The following is a 24,120-nucleotide window of genomic DNA, read 5'->3' as shown; positions in this document are numbered from 1 at the left end:
ACCAGGTTCCAATTCTCTCTCTCTCTCTCTGGGCAAAGAGGTTTCTCCTGAATTCCCTTTTGGATCTATTAGCAATCCTCTTAAATCTATGGCTCCATGTTCTGGTCTCTCCTGCAGGTTGAAACACCTCTATGTCTGTACTATCAAACTCATTCATAATATTAAAGACCTTTATCATCTTCAATTTTCTCTTGTTCATCCTGTTCAATCCCTCCTGCTGGGTCTAACATCAGTTTTAATGTAACTCTAGCAAATCTTTTTTCACCTTTCCCAGTGCCCTTTTTATTAAATTGTGACCAGAACTGTGCACAGTACTCCACAAGTATGGCCTAACTAAAGTTCGAGACAAATTTACCATAACTCCTCTGCTCTTCAATTCCCTCCCTCTGGAAATGAACCCCCCATACACACTTTGTAGGTGCAATCAAAGTGAAAATGTTCTTTTATTATTTTGCCTTCATCAAGGAAGCTGGCTATGAAGGGATGTTGCATGCTTTCTACTTTACCTACGTTCAGTCACATCTCAAGATGACGTGCAACCCAGTTTCATCATTTATTTTTTCATGGAAAAGTTTGTAACTAATCAGAGAAGATGAAATGCAAGGCATAGAAAATTCTCATCTTTTATCTTTATCTTTATTCCAATACAAGATGAGCAACAATGAAAATAATGCAGTGAATTGAATGACAGGCTAGGCACTTTTGATAGATAATGATCAGTGCTTGCGTGGCTAAGGCCACTTATTATAACTAAAGAAATTGGAATGCACGGAGTTGGTATTAGCTGGGTACTATGGCAAGGAGGGAAGCTTAGAGATGGCACAGAATAGAAGATATATGTAATTGAAATGCAAAGTAGTCATGAGATGAAAGCACAAGAGAAAGAAAAAAATTTGTAGGTCACCATTTGCTTAATGTGTCTGCAGTTCATTAATGAGTTTTCTCATTGTGCGTTGCTTTCAGGTAATTAATGAAGATCCTGACTGATCTGATTTTCCCCATTTGGCTCCATGCCTGAATGCATCTATTGAACATGTTTATGACACACAAACCTGTTACTTTTTTTTCCTAGGAGAATTTTAAACACCAGAAGACAATGCTAAAATAGCCAAAGGTATCTATATTTAGAAACAAAGCCTCCCCTTTCTAGTTTGTGCTGGCTCTTTGAAAGAGCTCTCCATTAGAGCCATTCACCATGACTTTTTTTCCTGGACCCCTGAACATTTTTATGTTTCAAATATTTATCCAGTTTTCTTTTGAAATTACAATTGGGTCTGACTCCCTCTCCCTTTTGGGCAATGCATTCCACATCACAACAACTCAGTGTTTTTTTAAAAAAAGTTCTCATCTTTCCACTGCTTTTGTCACCATTCTTATCTCTACCACTGAAAGTGGGTGGAGGTAACTTTTTTTTCACCCCTGTTAGTCTGTATTTCTGTAAACAATATATCTCCAAAAACTAATGGATGGACTTCAACAAAGCTTGGTACAAAGAGTATGGCCCAAGGAAGAACTGAGTAGTTTTTGGTAAAGATTCTGGATTCTAGATTTTTTTTAAAGGATCCAATAACATTGGGAGATAGGGCGAATTGACTTTTTAGAAAGTTGTGGGTTGTTTTATTTAGAATGTTGTAGAGGAATTTGTCACAACTGTCAAAAAAGTGAGCAGAGTTTTCAGAGCACGTTGTTGGATGTGGATTGGCCTGAAGCCTCCACAGTGCGATGTGGAAGCTCTCAATGAAAAGATTTCTTTTGTCCAGCTTTCAGAAGGGATTGCATGAAAATGTAGGAAAGATGAATAAAGACCCAAACCTATCTAATTCACCTTATACTATTCTGGTAGTCACATGATCCAGTGATAATGGAGTTGTTGACTAATCGCAGCCATCAATCTCTATCAATGCCCCCTTCACTTGTTTTAAGCCTGTATTAGTTACCCTCCTGGCAGAGGGAATAGTTTTTCCTTATTTACTCCATCCAAATGATTTATATTCTTGAATGGCATAATAAATACCCCCTTAACCTTCTCTGCTCTTAAGTAGAACAATCCCAACTTCTCCATTCCCTCCACAATTCTGAAGTCACTCATCGCTGGCACAATACTGGTAAATTTCCCCTGCACCTTCTCCAAGATGTTCCTCCATCACTGGGTCACTGTGGCTCTGGTATGTACTATCCACAAGATTCAACACACCAAGGCTCCTTTGACAGGATCTTCCAAACTTGCAATCCCTACAGCCAGGAAGGACAAGGGCAGCAGACACATGGGAACACCACCACCTGCAAGTTTCCCTCCAAGCCACCACCATCCTGACTTGGAAATATATCATTGTTCCTTCGCTGCTGCGTCAAAACCTTAAGAACTCCCTACCTGGAAGAACTGTGGGTGTACCTACATCACACAGACTGCAGCAGTTCAGAAACGCGGCTCACCAGTTGCAGTACAATATTGAGGCAATGGTGCACAGAGTTACTGTCTTTTAGATGAAACATTGAACTGAGACCCTGTCTGGTGTCCCAGGTAGATTTAAAAATCACATGGCACTATTTCAAAAAAGAGCTGGGGAGTTTTCTTTGGTGTCCTGGCCAATATTTATCTCAGTCAACATCACTAAAACATATTATTTGGAGACATATATGGAGATATTCAGGAAGGTGACCAAAAGCTTGGTCAAAATGGTAGGTAGTGTAAAAGAAGGAGGGGCAGATAGGCAGAGGGATTTAGGGAGGGAATTCCAGGTTTTAGGACTCAGGCAGCTGAAGGCACAGCCACCAAAGGTGGAGTCAGGGATATGCAAGAGGCCAGAATTGGAGGAAAGCCGAGATCTCAATGAAGTTAGATTTTGAAACTGGATTACTCAACTGTTGTTGCAAGATATTTGCTTCTGTTGGGTTCGTGATCTTGGTTTCACAACAAATGGGTGTGAACTAAAATAAACTTCTGTCTTCATTGTTGCTTGAGAATAAATAGTATTTCCTTTTCGGCAATGAAATCTGTTTCAGGAATGTATGAACCCTAGTGCTGTCGGAGGGGCTGTTGCGAGAGGGCGCTGTGCTGTCAGAGGGGCCGCCCTTTGAATGAGATATTAAATTGAAGTCCCATTTACTGACCTAATAGATCCCACGACGTTATTTCGAAGAAGAGCACAGAGGTTCCAATATTCTGACCAATATTTATTCATCCCTCAATTATCATCACATCATTTTGTTGTTTGTGGGAGCTTGCTGTGAGCAAATTGGCTGTTGTGTTTCTTATGTTATAACAGTGACTGCTCTTCAAAAGTACTTCATTGGGTTGTAAAGTGCTTTGGGAATGTCCTGAGGTGCTGAAAGGTACTTGCTATAGAAATGCAAGTACTTTCTTAGCTGTGTAATAATCTATTTCTTCGATGTCAAATGGCATTAGGTTTCACTGCTTTGTGATAAACCCCTGTGTGTTAGAGAAAGCACTTCGTTAAGGTAAATTTTAAGCATTTTTTCTCTAAGTCCTCAGTCTTGGTGTTGGAATGCATTTATATTAATATATAAACTGGCGAGAGACTAAGAAAGTTCACGCTACTCACTTACATGCAGATTTCATTTTCTTTCTTGTGAAAAGTAACCTTTGGCAGACACTAAGCATTTAAAGAGCATGATGTTAAACTTCTGTGAAGTTTTAAGTTCGCTAATGCTCTTTTATTATTTGGTCCCAAAAGTGGAGTTTCGGCACCAGTTCTCAATCTGTGGTGTCTGCTGCGAGCGTGTGAGAGAGACTGCTTCTGACTAATTTAGCTTTCTATGCTAGTGGCAGAATTCATGTGCAGAGACTGATGCCCCACTGAGAGACTGTGGTGAAAGCTGAGAAACCAAATGTTTTGAATAGAATTTGTAGAATCCAAGATTTTTACAGCACAGGAGGGCATTCGGCCCCTCGCACTGCTATCTGATTAGTCTCACCATCCCTCTTGCCCTGACTTTTCCCCCCCCAAATCTTGTACAGATTTGTATTTTTGAAATATTCATCCATATCACTTTTAAAGTTGTAATAGATTCTGCTTCCATCACTGTTCTGACAAGTCATTCCATGTCTCAACAACTCTCTGCACTGAAAATCTTACCTTGCCCTTTGTTCTTTTGTCATCTTAAATTCATGCCCTCTAGTTATTGACTCACTGATCGGTGCAAATAGTTTTTTTTCTCTCTCCTATTTACCTCATAATTTTGAAAACCTCTGATTTACTCTTTTCTATACTAAAGAACCCTTGTTTTCCTTCATAACCAAAGTTCTTCATCCCTGCTGTCATTTGATTGAATCTCATTTCCATCCTATCCATGACATTGATATGTTTCCCAAAGTAACAATGAGTTAAAAATTGCATTTATAAAGCACCTTTCACACCTTCAGTGCCAAAAAATTTTATAACCAGTGAGGTGTGTTTTTGGGATCTTGCTTTGTGCAAATTGGTTGTCATGTTTCCCACATTGCAACAGTGACTTAGACGTTGGTTATAAAAAGCCTTGGAATTAAAGTGTGAAAGGCCCTATATAAATGCAATTTCTATCATCATGTTACTTTAGGAAACATATCAAGGTCATGGATAGGATACTGCCTCCAATGCAAGTATATCCTTCAGATTATAATTAGGCAGATAGTTAATGGTATGTTTTTGTATCACTTCGCCCAGCCCAGAACAAAGTGAGTCTTATTTATGCAAAAGTACATTTTCAGAACTGTTTTGCTCTGTTGAAAATCTGGATCCACTCAATGTCCACGTCATCAGCTTGTTTGGAATGTTTTATGGAGGGAGGGGGTGTGATTATGTGCGATTTCTTCATGCTACTGATCATTCTAACTTCTTCACCTTTTCATGTGCGAAAAATCAAAGCAATTGGAGGTAGACAAAATCAGTGAAAGGATTGATTACTGGTTTTGAGAAATCCATCCTGATAGTACTAACACATCAAGATTACAGAGCTCAATGTTAAATGGCTTTAGGGGATTTTTTTGCCAGAAATTACTTCATCGGCCGAACAATTGCTCTGTAATCTATCCCATTAGCTGGAGGAGTTTGATGTGGCTATCTTTGTTGTTTTACTCAGTATAAAGTCTGCTTTATGTAGTAGGGGAAGCAAAGGCCAAATCTTTTCTCTTCCCCTTTGCAGACTTTTTAAAAAAAAAAGTAGTTTTATTTATTGGCTGGTTTAAGATTGAATTTGGTTTCTTTCTATTGAGTCAGTTTTGCGGGAATGTACTCATTTTGCATGGGTTGATTTAAAGAGTTGGGTTTGGGTGGTGCTGGAGTAAAAATACTGTAAATAGTCAGCAGGTTGGGCAGCATCTGTGCAGAGAGAAACAGAGTTACGTTTCAAGTTGACTTTTCATCAGAACTGGAAACTGTTGGAGATGTAACAAGCAGGAAAAGGGGGGAGCGGAGACAAGCACAGAAAGGAAGGTCGAAAGTAGGAATGATAAAATGGATGATGATGCAAGACAAAATGGGACACAGTGGGACAAGTAAAGAAACAAAAGATGTCTAGGGCAACTCTGACAAAACATTATGCAATGTTTTACTAATGTAATGAGGGAGAGACTATAATGTCCATTAAAGGAAAATTGGATAAATACACGAAAAGCAAGGCTGTAATAGAATAATTTATAAACTGCTTTTCATAAATTTGTGGCACCCCAAAGTGCTTTACAGGCAATGAAGCACTTCACTGAAATGTCGTTATAGTTGCAATTTAGGAAACCTGGCAGCCATTTTGCACACAACAAGCTTTCAGAACCAGCAGCTGTTCCTCAAAATCAGATCTTTGATACCTATCTGAGTGTGCAGGCAAGTCCTCAGTTTAACCTCTTGTCTAAAAGATTTATGGAAAGAGCAGGAAAATAGAATTGTAATAGGTACATAAGAACACGAGAAATAGAAGCAGGTGTAGACCATACAGCCCATCGAGCCAGCTTCGACATTCAAAACGGTCATGACTGATCTTCGCTTCAACTCCATTTTTCTGCCCGCTCCCCATATTCCTTGATTCCCTGAGAAACTGTCTATCTCAGCTTTAAATATATTCAACAATGGAACATTCATAATCCTCTGTGGTAGAGAATTCCAAAGATTAACAGCCCTCTGAGCGAAGAAATTTCTCATCATTTCAGCCCTAAATGATCGACCCCTCATCCTGAAATTGTGTCCCTGTGTTCTAGATTCCCCTGCCAGGGGAAATGACTTCTGTGTCTACCCTGTCAAGCCTGTTCAGAATCTTGTAAGTTTCATTGAGATCACCTCTCATTCTTCTAAACTCTTGAGAATATAGACCCAATTTCCACAGCCTGTCATCATAGGATGAACCTCATTTCAGGGACCAATCTATAAACCTTCCCTGTACTGCCTCCAATGCAAGTATATCCTTCCTTAAATATGGAGACTGAAGCTGCACGCAATATTCCAGGTTTGGCCTCACCAAAGCCTTGTACAATTTAGCAATATTTCTTTATTTTTGTCCTCTGATCCTCTTTCAGTAAAGGCCAACTTGCTATTCATCTTCATAATTGCTTGCCGCACCTGCATGCTGACTACTTGTGTTCTTTTTACAAGTACACCCAAGTTCGTCTGAATATCAACATTTGCAAATTTCACGCCTTTCAAAAAATATACTGCTTTTCTATTCTTGCTACCAAAGTGAATAACCTCACACCTTCCCACATTATACTCCATCCCCAGCTTGTTGCCCGCTCAATTAACTTGTTTCGAGGCATGAAAATCTGAATGATCTTAGGTGCTGTAAATTCCACATCATTTTTTTAGCTCTAGCTCAGGACTCCAAGAGGCAGAAGTACGAGATAATTCTTTTGAATCTGGCTGTCTTATTCCAACAGCTGGATCGTAGACCCATGGGAAACTGGAACGATGCGCTTGATTTCGTAGTGTTACAGGACACTGATCTCTTGGGGCATGATCAGTGTCGAGCTAATGTTGGTGCAGCAAGACTTGCTGTCTGCATTCAGCCCTGTGTATTCATTTGTTCAGCTTCTTTCTACCCTTGTTTCCTCTGGCTCCCTCTCACCAGCTTCCTTCGTTGGGCTCCTCCCCTCTGCTCCGAAAAGCTCATTCCCCTGCTGCTTGCTTGCTCTCTTTTCCCTCTGCTCCCTTGCCCTACGAGCATACGAACTAGGAGCAGGAATAAGCCACTCAGCTCTCGGGGTCTGCTCTGCCATTCAATAAAATCATGGCTGATCAGACTTTAACCTCCCGCCTACCCCTGGTAACCCTTCACCACGCTTTTCCCTCTGCTCCCATTCCCTCTTTCCCTCCCCGCCTGCCCACCCTCTTTTCGTTCCTGTTTTCCCCTCTTGCAGCACTTCCTCCAATTCACTCCCATCAGCCTCTCTTACTTTTTATAGTACTTTCTCTTTCCTTCTTGCACACTCTCTCCCCTCTATTTCCTACCACCTTGTCACTAAAAGTTAAGTATTATGAGCTGGTTGTTGTTAAATTCACAGCCTGCTAACAAGGTAGGCTTGTGCTTATATTTGAAAAGAAGCAAATGTATTTGAGAAAGGAGAGTTCACTGCCTAACCCATTTCTCTTGTTTTCTTTTTGGAAAATAGTTAACCTTGATGCCAATTCTGCTGAACCTGTTTGATGATGGGTGTATATAGTAGCTTCTATTTTCTTTGTACAGATGCCCACATTGCAATCAAATCCATTTTGTCTCTACAAACTGTGAATATTGTGAGAAAAATAAATTACAGCACAAAGTTGGGACTTCAAGGAGAGGCAGGAAGGAAGCACAAATCAGAGATTTTAATGAATGGTAATGTGAGAGAGAGAGAGAAAAACTGGCTTCAGAAAAAAATGCACATATAGCCAGAGGTAAAACTGGGCCAGAAAGGCAAGTTTTTCCAGTTGTATCACTGCACAGTCGGTCCTGACGTGCCTTGCAAAGTAATAAGCCTTTCAGAACTGGTGTTGTGCAACAGCAGTGCAACATGTTGTGGTGTGAGATAATTTGAATGCAAATGAATGTAATCAACTTAATTCCGTTCAAGACCAGCTGTACTATTTGTGCAGCCGTAGCACATTGAGCTGTCTCAGAGATCAAATAAACACTAATGAAGCATCGCAAATGAACAAGGTTTTTGATGTGTTTTGTTTCAAACTGACAATTAAATGTTAGAGCTAAGAGATACTGTAAAACACTGGGCTCTATTGCTGATTCCTACGTCATGAAAGAGGAAAAACTTTATATAGTTGCTTTCATTATTTCAGGATATCCAAGAGCCCTTCACAGCTAATGTAAAATACTTTTTGAAGTGTAACCACTGTTATGATGCAGGAATTGCAGCAGTCAACTTGTCCATAGTAAGTTCCCACAGGCAGCAATATCATCGTGACCAGATAATCTAATTTTAGTGATGTTGGTCAAGCAATCAATGTCGGATCAGGACTCTGTCATTATCTCCCTTGCTCTTTGAAGTTGTGACATGGGATCTTGTATATCCACCTCGGAGAGCAAACAGGGCTTCAATTAGACACCTCACCCAAAAGGCAACACTGGAGTGTCAGACTAGATTTTGTGCTGAAGTATGAATGGGGGTGGTTGATACCATGACCTCATTTAGGGGATAGTGCTACCCACAGAATGATGGCTGACATGAACGTGGAACCACTGGGGATTCACTGAAGCTTGTTCAATAAAAGTAAGGTCAAGTGGGTTACCGACACATTTCCCAGTAAACCTACTGATTTACACTGAAATTGTTTGAAATGATGGAGAGGGTTAATGCAGGTAATGCGGTTGATGTTGTGCATTTGGACTTTCAGAAGGTGTTTGACCAAACACTGTGGTAGATTTGTGAACAAAATTCAAGCCCATGGGATTAAAGGGACAGTGGCAGTCTGCATATAAAATTGACTAAGAGATCCAGAGCAGAGAGTAGAGGTGTGTGGTTGTTTTTCAGACCAGTGTTCCTGAGAGATGAGTATTAAAACCACTGCTTTTTTGATATGTATTGATAGGCTGGAATTGGGTACACAGGGTATAATTTAAAAGTTCTCAGATGAGATGGAATTTAGAAAAGTTGTAAGCAATGAGGAGGATAGTAACAGACGTCTGGAGGGCATAGAGTGTTGAAATGGGCAGGCATATGGCAGATGAAATTTAATACAGTGTGAAGTGGTAGATTTTGGTAGGAGGAACGAGAAGAGAAATATTAACTAAATGATATAATTTTAAAAGGCTTGCCGGAACAGAGACACCTAATGGTGCAGAAATGTTGAGAAGGTGCTTTTAAAAAAAAAACATGTGGGATCCTTGGCTTTATAAATTGAGGCATAGTGTACAAAAGCAAGGAAGTTATGCTAAACCACATAAAACACTGATTAGGCCTTAGCTGGAGTATTGTGTTCCAACTCTGGGCACCACACTTTAGGAAGGATGTCAAGGTTTTAGAGAGGGTGCAGAAGAAATTTACCAGAAAGATACCAAGGGTGAAGAGCTTCAATTATGCAGAGAGACTGGAGAAGCTTGGATTGTTCACCTTAGAGTAGAGAAGGTTAAGAGGAGATTTGATAAGTGTTCAAAATCATCAAAGGTTTTGATAGAGTAAATAAGGAGAAACTGTTTTAATTGGCAGAAGGATCAGTACCGGAAGACACAGGTATAAATGGATTAGGAAAAGAACCAGAAGGGACGTGAGGAAACACATTTTTACACAGTGAGCTGTTATGATCTGGAATGCGCCACCTGAAAAGGCGATGGAAGCAGATTCCATACTTTCAAAAAGGAATTGGATAAATACTTGAAAGGAAAACCTTTGCAGGGGTATGGGGAAAGAGCATAAGGTGTTGCACTAATTGGATAGCTCTTGCAAATTGCTGGCACAGACATGATGGCTGAATGTCCACCTTCCATAGTCCAGTACAATGATTTGCAACAACATATAGTCAATGTGATAGAAGTAGCAGTAATGTTGCACTGGCAGTGCTAACGCATTCAGGATTTAATGATAGTTGAGGGAACCAGCCTGGAAGGTTCATAGTGCAGCTCAGTGCGTTGACACATTTTAAATACAGCTCCAACTGATGGGATTGCTTGAGGGCTGTGATGCTTACCCTTCTTTTCAATTTCCTCAGTCAAACTGACAAATTTGTTTGGACCTATGACACTTTTTGTATAGAGGTCCCAGTTCTTGGACAGCAAGAGTGTTATTGCCCTCTCCCTGTGGCCAAGGTTCAGATGCATCTGCAAATCTGAAGCACAAGAAGGTATTAGTGGTACTGCCAGCAAAACAGTTGTATTGCAATTTAATTTTGCTAATGAAATAAGAGTGTTTTCTTTTGAGCCTCTTTGCACTGTTGAGCTTGAGTGTAATTAATTTTACACTGTGTTTATGTGGGTGTGTCAGCTGTTGGAGAATAAGAGCTTTTAAATTCATATTTCCAATGAAGAGTGGATTACTTTTCTGGCATGTGTTCAGCATTTATAATCTGACTCATTCCCTATAGACTAGGAAATATGTTTGCAAATAGAGTAGGAACTATGAGCCTTATTGTCTGATGATGGTGTCAATATGTGAGTGTTTGATTTATAGCAGCTGAATACCTTTAACCCTGTTGAATTGACTTCTGTTTGGAAAACATATAAATTGGTATGCTTCTAAGAACAGGAGGAGGCCATATAGCCCCTCAAGCCTGCTCTGCTATTCAATTAGATCATGGTTAATCTGTATCTCAATTCCATTTATCTGCCTTGGTTGTGTAACCCTTAATACTGTTTGCTGATAAATCTATTAATCTCTTTTTCAAATTTTAAATTGACCCCCAGCCTTGGAGGAAGAGTTTGTTCCAGCTTTGCATCACTGTTTGCCTAATGGCGTACTTCCTGATATCACCTCTGAACAGCCTAGCTCTATTTTTAAGGCTGTGTTCCCTAGTTACGGACCCCCCCCCATCAGAGCAAATGGTTTCTTTTTAACTATGCTTTTAATACCTTTAATCAAAAATGATTAAATCACCTAAATCATCTAAGCAGAAGAGAATACAAGCCTAGTCTATGTAACCTGTCCTCCCTAATTTAACCATCTAAATTTTGGAATCATGCTGATGAACCTGCGCTGCACCCCCTCCTAGGCAAGTGGGTATCCTTCCTGAGGTGCAGTGTCCAGAACTGAATGCAGTATTCCATATGGGGTATAACCAAAGCTCTATACGACTTTAACAATACTTTCCATCCCTTTTTATACTGTTTTCTTGAGATAAGGGCAAACAACCCATTAGCTCTTTTACTTTTATTTGGTACCTGTCCATACTCCTTAGTGATTTTCATGCTTGAATCTGGTCCAAAGGGCAACTTTCTGAATTGTCAAGGTGTTCAGTGACATTGTAAATCTACAGGCTACAGGCTTATGCCTGAGATTATTGGTCTTCTGCATCTTGCAAAGTCAAAATTCCACACTTACCCAGTTGTTGGCCTTTTGTGCGGAGCAGCTTCAAGGTCCCAATGGTTAGTTAGATCAGAAATGGCAGTAAGCCAGTCATATTTGTCTGTGTAGTTTGTAAGTTTTCAAGCTAAGCTTTTAGGTCTTAAAATTCAGGGCAAGGGTCTGTGTGGGGATTTCCATGTGGTTATCATATTTCAGTATTCGCCCATATTTACAAATGTACTAATAATCTGTTGCTGTGGAACCATAGTATGACGCACACAAAAGGAGGCTATTAGGTCCATTGTGCCTGTGTCGGCTATTTGGAAGAGCTATCCAATTAGTCCCACTCCCTTGATCTTTTGCCCGAGCCCTGCAAGTTTGCTTTATTTTTGAAGTATTTATCTAATTTCCTTTTGAAGGTTAGTATTGAATCTAATTCCACTGCCCTTTCGGGCAGCGCATTCCGGGTCATCATAATTCACTGCATAAATTTTGTTCTTCCTCATGTCACCTGGTTTCTTTGCCAGTTACCTTTAATCTCTGTCGCCTGGTTATCAAGCCTCCTATCACTGGAAACAGTTTCTCCTCTTTTACCCTATTGAAACTCTTCATGACTTTGAATACCTTGAGTATATCTCCCCTTAACCTTCTCTGCTCCAGTCTCTCCACATAACTGAAGGTCTTCATCCCTGGGCCACTCAAGTAAATCACTGCTGTACCCTTTGAGGTTTTCACATCCTTCCTAAAGCATAATGCCCAGAATTGAACACAATACTCGCATCCTGTATGTGAATAGTTTTTTAAAATGTTCTGCAGTGACGTTGCTATTTTCCTTTGGGTAGTTGACCCATTTCACCCTATTCTATGTAGTCAGAGGTTTAGAGCACAGAAGGGGCCTTTCGGCCCATTGTATTTTTGCTGGCTCTTTGCTGCTAACCAAAATTAATCCCAAAGCCCTATTGTGAGATTGACTTCATATCATCAAGAGCATGTTTATTCCAATTAATTACTTTAGAAACACTGTCACATTATGTAGGCAAATTTTGAGCACCCCAGAGTCCCACAAGCTGCAGATGAAATGGATGCCCAATTGATCAGTTTTGGGCAGTGTGGGAAGAATGTTAGCCAAGATACGGGGAGAAACTGCTTCTGATAGTGTCATGGGATCTTTAACAAAGAACTTGGTTTAAATCCATCCAGCAGACTGCTGGTGAATATAGTACTCCATCATTGGAGTCATCAGCTAAATCCTGAAGTGGAGCTGGAGTGAAATCTGGAAGCATTAAGGGTAGTGGAAATATGGTACTTACTCCCCACAAAGTATGTGGATCAGTTCAAATCATCAAGACTGAGATTGATAGATATTTGTCAGGCAAAGGTATTGAGGAATGAGTTAAGATACAGTATGGCCGTAATCTAATTGAATGGCAGAGAAGGCTTGAGGGACTAAATGGTCATCTCCTGTTTCTATGGTTGAAGCCACAACCTCCTAATATGGCAAGAAAGACAATACTCGCATTTCTATAGTGTCTTTCATGATCACCTGATGTTCCAAGGTGCTTTATAGCCCTCGAATATTTTTGAAGTATAGTCATGTTGTAACGTAGGAAACACAGCCATCAATTTTAGCAAAAGCTTTTGCAAACAGCAATATGATAATGGCCAGATCACTTATTTAAGCAATTGTGATTGAGAGATAGATTTTGGGTAGGACACTTGGGAGAGCTTTCCTCCTCTTTTTCCAAATAATGCCAAGGGACCTTTTACATTCACCTGAGAACATAGTCATGTTCTTGGTTTAATGTCTCATCCCAAAAACAGCGCTACCTACAGTGCAGCACTCTTTCAGTCCTGGGACTGGATTGGTAACCTGGAATATATGCTCAAAATTAGTAGCTGAGAGTAACTGAATCAAACTGACAAGTGAAACTCAATGAATAAAGTTCTGTGAAAGGCTAACATGAGGTAAATGGAATGTGAAAAGATCCATGTGGCATATAGCACCAACATAGACTAGCTGGGCTGAGTAAATTGTTTCTCTGGTCTATATTCTATGTAAGTGGGATGTAAAGGTTAGGACCCTGAATAAACATTGCATAATAACTGGGAAATGCAGGGAATATAGGTGAACTTCAACCCAAAAGCCTTCATGAAGAGTCATATGGACTCGAAACGTCAGTTGTGTTCCTCTCCGCAAATGCTGTCAGACCTGCTGAGTTTTTCCAGCTATTTTTGTTTTTGTTTCAGATTTCCAGCATCCGCAGTATTTTGCTTTTAATCTCCATGGAATGTTGTGTTGCTGAATGAACAAAATTCATGGTATATTTTGTATTTTAAATTTTTTATTTTTTTATTAATTTAGTTTGAGATACTATGGCTTAAAGGTGTGTATAAACATGGATTCACTGTCCAGCACAATAGGTTCATCCTGAATAAGTTCCACCTCTTTTGAACATAAGAGCAGGAGGCCATTCAGCTGCTCAAGCCTGTTACCCCAATCAATTCAATTATTGCTGATTTGTGCTAAGTTAGTAAAGACCAATAAAGTACTGTATGATTTTGAGATTAAAAACCTCACATATGTTGGCTATCCAACTGATGACCAAATATGTTTTCTTAGAAATGCATTCTTATTTTAATTTGCCTTTGTCCTAATGTCTCTAGTCTTCTCCAGAAATCAGATCAGAGTGGAATAAGCTGAATGTCTACACTGGAGTATTATGCTAATGATTGCTGGCATGATGACAAAGCCAATCAGTAATAAAATGTGATTAGGATTGATTAAGTATCATTGCCCTAGTGCTACACAGTATTCAAGGAGATCTCTTCAGCGAATTTTGACTAACTGTAAAACCCTTTACTGAATTTTATTCTCCATTAGAGATGAAAATGTTGTCCTAATACAATTCATCCTCATAACTCCTCATATGCCGGAGCACCTGCATTGAAGTTCTGATGTTGCAGATAATATTTTTACCATTTGTGTTAAAGCAACATTTGGAAGTGTTGAAAATGGACAAGGTCGTTGTTCTTTGGCAAAACTACTGTTCATTCAAAAGATAATGGTGTGAATTTTTATTACTTAGTATTTACAGCATTGAAACAGCCATTTAGTCTCACTGCTCCATGCCAGTGTTTATGCTTCACATGAGCCTTCTCCCAACTTAACTTGATCACATTTTATCTGCATATCCTTCTGTTACTTTCTCCCTTATCAACCTCCCATTAAATACATCTATGCTAATTACCTCAGGCATTCCCATATGCTTCAATAGTTGAATTTAGGGCACTGTTTTTTGACATCCAGTGTATCATGGATTTAAGCCAAGGATGTTTGGTGTGATCTATTAGGACAGAATTTGTGCCCTTATTCCTTTTGGTGGTCAAGTAGGGTTAATGGTATCTTTGGGCCAGTAGGTCAGGGTTTTGGGGGGTGTTTTTCGTTATTGTACAATAGTTCAATAATTTGAGCCCTCAATTCCTCTCATGTTGACAGGTGAAATGATGGTGGAAACCAGGCTGAGGTAAATTCATTGATCAGTTGTTCCAGGCTGTTTTCACTTGCCTCTTAGGCTGCTTTTTACTCAGTAACATTAGCAAATATCTTGGAGCAGTTTGGCTATCTGTCATGAACGAGGCGAAGAGCCTCTGTGACTCCTTTAATATAACAAAAATTAAACTTCATCACTGAACTTCTAGTGGTTCTAAAATGCCAGTTCAGATTTTGAAAGCAATTGTTTGAAACTTGGCTCAGATGGTAACCCTCCTCTGTCCCAAACCAGCATATCATATAATTCAGGCTGACATTCCAATGCAGTACTACACTGCTGGAGGTGCTGCTTTGCAGTTGAGACATTAAACAGAGGCCCTACCTGCCCCCTCAGGTGGTGCAAAAGATTTTGAAGACATTTTGAAGAAGAAGAACCCAGCATGTGGGACATTGATTATCCCAAACTAATATCCCAAAAACATATCAGCCCAGTGTTCTGATGAAGAGTCAAACAGATTTGAAACGTTAACTGTATTCCTCTCTGCAGTTGCTGTCAGACCTGCTGAGTTTTTACAGCTACTTTTGTTTTTGTTTCAGATTTCCAGCATCCGCAGTATTTTGCTTTTATCTTAGTGTTTAATTAACAGCCCATTAATCACATTGTTGAACAGGATCTTCCTATGTAAATGTTGGCTACCACAATTGGCTTTATCACAGCAAACTATTCCATTGGCTGTGAAGCGTTTGGGGACATTCTGTGGTTGTGAAAGGTGCTGTATAAATGTTATGTTGCATCTTTCTTAAGTGATAGCCTTTCAGGGATGTAATTTTTCCAAACTTTTGCTGTACTTCCAGTGGATTTTTCTCCCTAGTTCTGTGGCCCTTCTCAGCCAAACAATTCCCTAGAGACATTGCAACATTTGAGCATTACAATTATGGTCTATGTCGATGTCTCTGTACTTTTGAGCACCAACTCCTGTTCCTGTCAGGTGAGCACTTCAAACTGTGCAATTTTAAACTGTGGTCCCTAGGGGCGCATAATGTATGGATAATAGCAGGTGATAACAATCCACATGGAAACTAACACCAACAAATTGCATTTATGTAGCACCTTCAATTTAGTAAATTGTCACAGGGAGCAAAGATCAAATCAAGTTTGAAAAAAGAAATATTAGGACTGATCTTGGCCAAAGAGGGAGCTTTTAAGGAGCATATTGAAGGCAACTGTTTCCTTACCATGATGTTGAAATGACTTCACAATGAATCAGGATTAAGTATTTCATCACATTAATTTTCAGAGAATTTTTCTCCAGTTTGGTGAGCACAGCATTTAAAGTTAACCTGAAGATGCGTTCTGCCCAGTGAAGTCAAAACACTAAACTGAATATTGGAAATCTGGAGAAGATTCAGAGTAAGCTGGAAATGTGCAATGGCTCATTTGCCATCTGAAGATAGACGATGTAATGCTTCCGCTTTAAGTTTCAGTTCAAATTTAACACAGGACCTATGTTTTAAAAATAAACCAGTTTTCTCAAGGTGTTTTATACCACCCCTCCGAGCATCGTCCAGGTTGTCAGTTGTAGCTTTATGAGTAGAACTCTCACCTCTGAGTCAGAAATTAGGAAAGCTAATAGAATGTTATTATTTATTGTGAGGGGAATTGATTACAAAAGTAGTGAGGTTATGCTTCAGTTGTACAGGGCATTGGTGAGACTGCATTTGGAGTATTGTGTACAGTACTAGTTTCCTTATTTAAAGAAAGATGTAAGTGCATTAGAAGCAGTTCAGAGAAGGTTTACTAAACTAATACCAGGAATGGGTGGGTTGCCTTATGAGGAAAGGCTGGACAGGTTAGGCTTGTACCCACTGGAATTTAGAAGAGTAAGAGGTGACTTGATTGAGACCGTTAAGATCCTTAGGGGTCTTGACAGAGTGGATATGGAGAGGATGTTTCCTCTTGTTTGAGACTGTAGAACTTGGGGTCACTGTTTAAAAATAAGGGGCTGCTCATTCAAGACAAAGATGAGGAGAAATTTGTTCTGAGGGTTGTGTCTTTGGAACTCTCTTCCTCAAAAGGCGGTGGAAGCAGAGTCTTTGAATATTCCTAAGGTAGAGCTAGATAGATTCTTGATTAACAAAGGGGTGAAAGGTTATAGGGCGTAGGCAGGAATGTGGGGTTGATGTTACATTCAGATCAGCCATGACCTCATTGAATGGCGGAGCAGGCCCAAGTGGTCTACTCTTGCTCCTAACTTGTATGTTTGTATGTAGAAGATCGTGGATTCCAGTCTGAAACAAGAGACTTGAGTGCAGACTTCAGCCCAACACCACCCCCCACCCCCCCCACCCCCCCGTGCCTGTCGAAGGTTTCTCTGTTGGAGACTTTAAACTGAGGCTTCGTCTGCTCTTTTGGGTGGATGGAAAAGATCACGTCACTATTTTGAGGAAGAGAAGAGGATTTATTCCTGCTGCCATGGCCAATATTTATCCCTCAATGTCACAAAAATGGATTAATTGGGGATTATCACATTGCTAATTGTTGGCTGCTGTTTTTCCTACAATACAATGCTTCAAAAGTTTGTCATTGGTTGTAAAGCACTTTGGGATGGCTGTGGTTGCGAAAATTGCTACAGAAATGCAAATCCCTCTGTTGCCTATTGTTCCCCCTTGTTCAGTTGAAACTTGAATACTATTAAGAAGTTGCAACAACAGAGACCAGTCAACAGCTCAAAGTTTTGTGCTGACTGAGTTGATGTTAAAAACATCTGTGTAAACAACAAATACCTATTTTTTTACAGATATTCCACAACTCTGGAGTACGTTGATGGCAAAAAATCCCATTGTCAGAACCATTTTATTAAAGTGAATTTACAGAATTTGAAGCTTCAGGTGAAATTTCACTGGTTCACTTAATTCTGACATGTTGTTTAATGCTGTTCCTAAATTAACCAGTGCACCCTTTCTCCGACAATGATTTCTAAATTGGAATGTTGGTAACTTAGCTGGAGGAGCGCTGTGAGAGAAGTGTTTGAAACTGGTTACGGGGGTGGCCCTGAGCAGAACTGGCTCTATGTTTACTATGTCAAGTGTGCACAGTGTGTAGCACCCTTGCCTCTTAATTAGAAGGTCGTGGGTTCAAGACACACTCTAGGACATAAGCACAAAAATCAAAAGCTGGCACTCCCAGTGCAATACTGCGGCCACTATTTCAGTGAAGAGCAGGGGTGCAATCCTTCATGTCCTAGCCAATATTTGCCCCCCCATTTAACAGATTATTTGGTCATTATCATATTGCTGTTTTTGAGAACTTGCTGTGTGAGAATTGGCTTCTGCATTTCCTACATTACAATGGTGACTGCACTTTAAAATGACTTCGTTGGCTGTGAAGCATTATGGGAGGTCCTGTGCTTATGAGCGACGCTGTACAAATGCAAGTCCTTTTTTCACTAAACTATTCGGGAGACCTTCCTTACTAGCAAACTCCATTTTCCAGTCTGGAAATTCCCACCTGAAATCAATGGCCAGTCCATCAAATTTTCCGTCCCACCCGTGATGATTCCTGTGGCAGGCAAGATTGGAAAATCCCCGCCTATATTTCTACTGTATGGCTTTTACCACGAGTTTGAAATGATTTTTTTAAAGATTTGACAGTGTGTTGTCCTCTACTTTAAACTTGTCTTCAGCAATAAGCATAATTTGACTGTCACATCCACTTTGCCAGAAGTAAATGCACACTAATGCAAAAGTCCTTGCCAGCTCTCTGATTGTCAGCTGTGGCTCAGTGAGTACAACTCTCACCTCTGAGGCAGTAGGTTTTGGGTTCAAGTCCCAGTCTAGAGGTTTGTTTAAAAAAAACTTGACACTCCCAGTGCAGTTTTGAGGGAGTGCTGCACTGTTTGAGCTGCTGCTTTTGGGCGAGGCCTTAAATCGAGTGCTGCCTGCCCTTTCAGCTTCCCTCAGCTGCCCTTCTAACACCTTAAAAAAAACATTTCTTACATTACAATGGTTGTGATGCTCAAAAAATAAGGCTGTGAAGTGCTTTGGGATATCCTGAAGTCATGAGAAAGCCATTTATTTTCTCTCTTCCTCTCGTTCTCTCTTTGTCCTTTCCCCGTTCCCTTTTTATTTTTATTTTTCAAATTGTTATTAATTTCCTTGTTTTTTATGTTAGTGTGGCTTCTGTTTGCGCAGTTCTTTCTGGCCAGGTAACCTATGTCCTCATAACCCTCAATGCCAATAAAAGGTTTCTCTGAATCTGTTTATCCGTTTGATTACAGTACTAAATTGATGTTCCTGATCCACCAGTAGTGGGAGTAGATTTTCTGATCTACTTTGTCAATACTTCCACTTTTGAAGATCTCTATTAGATCACTTTCATTATGTTCTGATGAAAGGAACTTCAGTTTTGCTGCCTAGTTTGTCTTCATAATTAAAGCGCCTCAACCCTGTTGTTCAGTATTATTTCTCCCTCCAAGGCCTGGGCATCTTTCTTAAAATACGGTACACAGAATTGGAGACCATTCCAGCTGAGGCCTAACCAGTGATTTTAAACGTTCAGCGTAACTTCCTTGCTTTTGAATTCTGTGCCTCTATTTATGAAGTCCAGGATTTTGTATGCTTTTAATTCTTTCCTGCCAGGTGGATGGCTTACCTCCAATAGCTCCCCTTTTCCATTTTGCTTCTAAGCAACCGTCTCCCTCCCATTAATTCCTCTCCTGTTGGCCATGTTCAAGAGCTGTGTTTTCTGATAATTCTTCTCGCCCCTTTTAGGTCTTGCTGATCTTTCAACAATTAACTGTATCTCCTGCTTGGGCACCATCTGTAGGGGAAGATCATTTTTGGTTATGATATTTATACTCCTGGTGTTACTTACCCTGAGTTATTTGCATCCCCTACCTCCTGTTTATTCCAAGTCAGTAAATTAAGATCAGCAACATGTAGTGTACCAGATGGAATTGGTTTGCAAGTGCCAGCTGCTCATTATAACTTCACAAAGTTGCAGAAATAAACCCATGGTAGTTTAATGCATATTTTAAGGTGTGCGCCAACCTGCTGTGAGTTGGCTTGTCTCTTTTTATATTAAAGAGGCAAAGAACATTTGTTCTTTAAATGTTTGGTTCTTTAGATCTGTGCTGGTAGTAGCTTGTGTTCTACTCAAAACTTGTCCAGATGAAAGGGATTAAGACCCAAAATAGCAGTGATGTTCTTGTGTGCCTGCCTGCCTGTGTGCCTGCCTGCCTGTGTGCCTGCCTGCCTGCCTGTGTGCCTGCCTGCCTGTCTGTGTGCCTGCCTGCCTGTCTGTGTGCCTGCCTGCCTGTCTGTGTGCCTGCCTGCCTGTCTGTGTGCCTGCCTGCCTGTCTGTGTGCCTGCCTGCCTGTCTGTGTGCCTGCCTGCCTGTCTGTGTGCCTGCCTGCCTGTCTGTGTGCCTGCCTGCCTGTCTGTGTGCCTGCCTGCCTGTCTGTGTGCCTGCCTGCCTGTCTGTGTGCCTGCCTGCCTGCCTGTCTGTGTGCCTGCCTGCCTGTCTGTGTGCCTGCTTGCCTGTCTGTGTGCATGCACACGCCTGTCTATGCGTGTGCATGCGCCTTCCTGTCTGCCTATAAATAGAATGATTTCTAGTGTGGAGGGAGGCCAAAAAGATTAAAGGAGGTACTTGCACACTCTGACCAAGATCTGCCACATTGGGATGGAGTGATGTTGCCGGGGGTGATCCTTTATAGATATTGAGTCACTTCTGGGGGACCACCTTGAGCTACTGGGTATGCAGGGTAACAGATTCTGACCCAGCTATCAAAGACACTGTGCTATTTTGTCTGAACTGTTGAGCGTATCAAAGCCGACAAAACTGAAGGACCAAATCACAGGCAGTGCCCAAACTAAACTCTCACGCGTTGCATTAGAATGCGACTAGTTCTGCTTGCCCACCGATTAGGGAAGGTTTGAAGCAAGACTTGTGGACATCCTGTTGATTCCATTCCAGAGTTGCAGCCAGTCGTATACAAGGCCATGAAAAAGCATCCTCTCATCTGTTGTAGTGAGTTGTGATCTGGAATGTGTTGCTGAAAGGGCAATGGATTCATGTTGGGTAATAGCTTTTGAGAGGGAAATAGATGAATACTAAAGGAGTAAAAAAATAGTGGGGATAAGGGGAAGGAGTCGGCATGGCCTTGATGGATGTAATGGCCTGCTTCTGTGCTGTATTATTCTATGATTCCAAAGATAGTTTCAAAGAGCCAGCACTGACATAATGGGCCGAATGGCCTCCAGTGCTGCAAGATTCTTTTCTAGGTGAGAAATAACATTAAAATAGAGAATTAGGGAGAGAGAATATGGGATAATTAATGGGTTTGGTAAATCGGCTTAATTTTTTCGTTCCTTTTAACATATTAGGGTTCATGTAAACTAGAAGAAAACTACTTGCCCCGCCTGATGTTTCATTCCTTTTTATTACTGATGAAATTTAAAATGCACAAGCAGGAGATTTGATTACAGTCTTCGGTGTGCTGAAAATATTGACTCTTTTAAACCAGAGATCAGCGGGGAGAATAGAATCTCTTGTTATATGGAGAGACATGCTGTAGATCAAAGGCTCACTCTAGTCTTACACTAGACTCTTGTTTACATCACGTGGAGAACTGGGTACCCTACCAGCACAAAGCTGCTAGCTGAAGAATTACATAGAATCTTTTAGCACAGGAAAAGACCATTTTGCCCAACTGGGCCATTTTGGTATTCATGCTTTACACCCTCCCACCCCTCTTCATGCAATATCACCTTCCATTCCATTCCATTCCCCCTTGTGTAGCTGCCACTAAAATGCATCGATGCTATTTACCTCAACTACTCTATGCAGTGCCGAGTTTCACAATATCACCACTCGCTGGGTAATGGAGATTGTTCTGAATTCCCTATTGGATTTTGTTGTGTTATGAGTTCATTGTTTGGTGTCTCATTGATAAAATCTTGAGGCTTGTAAGTTTTTAAACATGAACCATTTGTTGGTAATCCTTAACTATGTACAGATTCAATAATTGTTATGCATGGTGCTGCTTCCATGCAGGTTCCTGCTAGACTGTTCTCCGAACCTATTTCCATGTGACTCTATACATCGGACCATGGGCAGTGCTATTTTCCAGCCCCGCATGAATTCTTGCTCTGCCGAGCACCTTTACATTACAATGGCGTTCAGGCACATACAACAGATTTATCAGTGACTATCTTATATTTATGGCTCCTTGTTCTGGTCTTCCTGTCATAAGTGAAAACATCTCTAAATCTAACCTATCAAACCCCTTCATAATTTTAAAGACTCCTATCAGATTACGCATCAAGCTTCTCTTTTCTAGGGAAAGGAGGCCCAGCTTGTTCATTCTTTCCTGATAATCGCAACCTTTCAATTCTGGTATCTTCCTTGTAAATCCTTTTTCTTCATTTCTTCATGTCAAAGATGTGTTTTCCTCCTGGTAATGTCCATATACCTTCTCCCAAACAACAACCCCCCCCCTCCCCCGCCCGCGACCACCACCATCACCAAAAAGGTGATGTTAGTTTTCCTCCAGAAAAAGAAACAAATTTTCCTAATTCCTCTGTTGTGCATATTGAAATGAATATTTTTTTGTAGTTGTCATGGTCCTCCTGTGTTAATAACCATGTGCATCTCTGTTTGCAGATAGAGATTTAATTCAGGTTTTTAAGTCTGAACAGTTAGCGCTGTCAGTGGGTATTAACTTAAGAACATAAACAGGAACAGGAGTAGACCATTCGGCCTCTCAAGCCTGCTCCTCCATTCAATAGGATCATGCTAATCTGTTTGTCTTTCAATTTCCACATTCCCACCTAATCCTGATAAACTTTCATTCCTTTGCCTGACGAAAATCTATCTTTCTCTGCCTTAAAAATATTCAATGACCCCTCCTCCACCATCAGCTGAGGCAGAGAATTCCAAAGTCACACAATCCTTAGAGAAAAAATTTCTCCTCATCTCTCTCCTAAAAGGGCCACCCCTAATTTTAAAATAGTGCCCCCTAGTTCTGGACTCACCCACAAGAGGAAACATTCTGTTCACATCCACCACTCAGGATCTTGTATATTTCAATCAAATCAGCCCTCACTCTTCTAAACTCCAGTGGAAACAAGCCCAGTCTCCAACCTTTCCTCATAAGACAACCCATTTATTCCAGGTATCAATCTAGTAAACCTCCTTTGAACCGCCTCCAATGCATTTACATCCTTCCTTAAATAAGGAAACCAAAACTGCACACAGTATAACTCCCTTACTTTTAAGTTCAACCCCTCTCATAATAAAGGATAGCATTCCATTAGCCTTCCTAATTACTTGCTGATTACTAACTTTTTGAGACTCATGTGCTAGAACACCTAGATCCCTCTGCACCTCAGAATAATGCAGCCGCTCTCCATTTAAGTAGTACTGTTTTTTTGTTTATGCGTTGGTATGGTAATCCTCTGCTAATTTAACAGGTTAATAGATTTCAAGTTGAAAGTCTCTGGTTTGAAGACGATTAAACTAGTGTGGGGCATAGACACCAACATTGTTCAAGTTGGGTCAAATGGCCAGTTCCAGTGCTGCAGGTTACATATATATAGTGCCTTAAAACATCCCAAAACACTTTAGGGCCAATGAAATACTTTTTTGGAGTGTTTGCACTGTTTTAGGAAATCTGCTCGAATTACTAATAGTAACTTCGAGGCTGGGGAATCTCTTTCCCTAACGACTTGTCACTTTTGAGTTTGCTTGCAGTGTCTTGAAGGGCAAATGGCCTACTCCAGCCCCATTTTTTTATGTTTACTTCAAATGCATGTCACTGCTATTCCAATTTATATCTCACAATTTAAATTTAAAAATATTTTTAAGCAAGTATGCTTTTCACCGAAGACACACATGGGTATCTCGAAGATTTTCAACGCACATTTGTGATGGATAATTCATGTCCAATCCTGAGCATTTAATCTAGGTGGACACTCCCACTGCAGTACTGAGGGAGTGATGCTCATCGTAGGAGCCGCACTTCGGATGATATCTTAAACTGGGGCCCTCTTCACTGGTTGAAATGATATTAAAGATAAGGTGATTCTATTCCAAGGCCAGCAGGGGACTGCTACCTGATGTCAGGATCCATTTTGTATACTTCACCCAAATTGATAAGTGGTCTTTAACCTCATCATTCTTTGTGGGAGCTGACTGTGAGCAAATTGACAAATTAGCATA

General features: G+C 40.5%; 1 protein-coding gene across 7 annotated transcripts in view; it reads left to right on the top strand.

Annotated features, from left to right (window-relative positions):
• tead1b (TEA domain family member 1b) overlaps positions 1–24,120 on the top strand; it is a 238,791-nt gene that overhangs the window by 39,848 nt on the left and 174,823 nt on the right. The window contains exon 1 of one of the 7 annotated variants that reach the window (XM_041197555.1): positions 17,696–17,786. The exons of the other annotated variants lie outside the window; for them this stretch is intronic. The gene's annotated coding sequence lies outside the window, so the exon portion shown is untranslated. Of the gene's footprint in view, positions 1–17,695; positions 17,787–24,120 lie in introns of those variants that run through there. 7 annotated transcript variants of the gene reach the window in all.

Source organism: Carcharodon carcharias, chromosome 10 (genome assembly GCF_017639515.1).
Source record: "Carcharodon carcharias isolate sCarCar2 chromosome 10, sCarCar2.pri, whole genome shotgun sequence".
Classification (NCBI taxonomy): domain Eukaryota; kingdom Metazoa; phylum Chordata; class Chondrichthyes; order Lamniformes; family Lamnidae; genus Carcharodon; species Carcharodon carcharias.
Note: the sequence above shows the minus strand (reverse complement) of the source record. Positions and strands in the feature narration are given on the sequence as shown.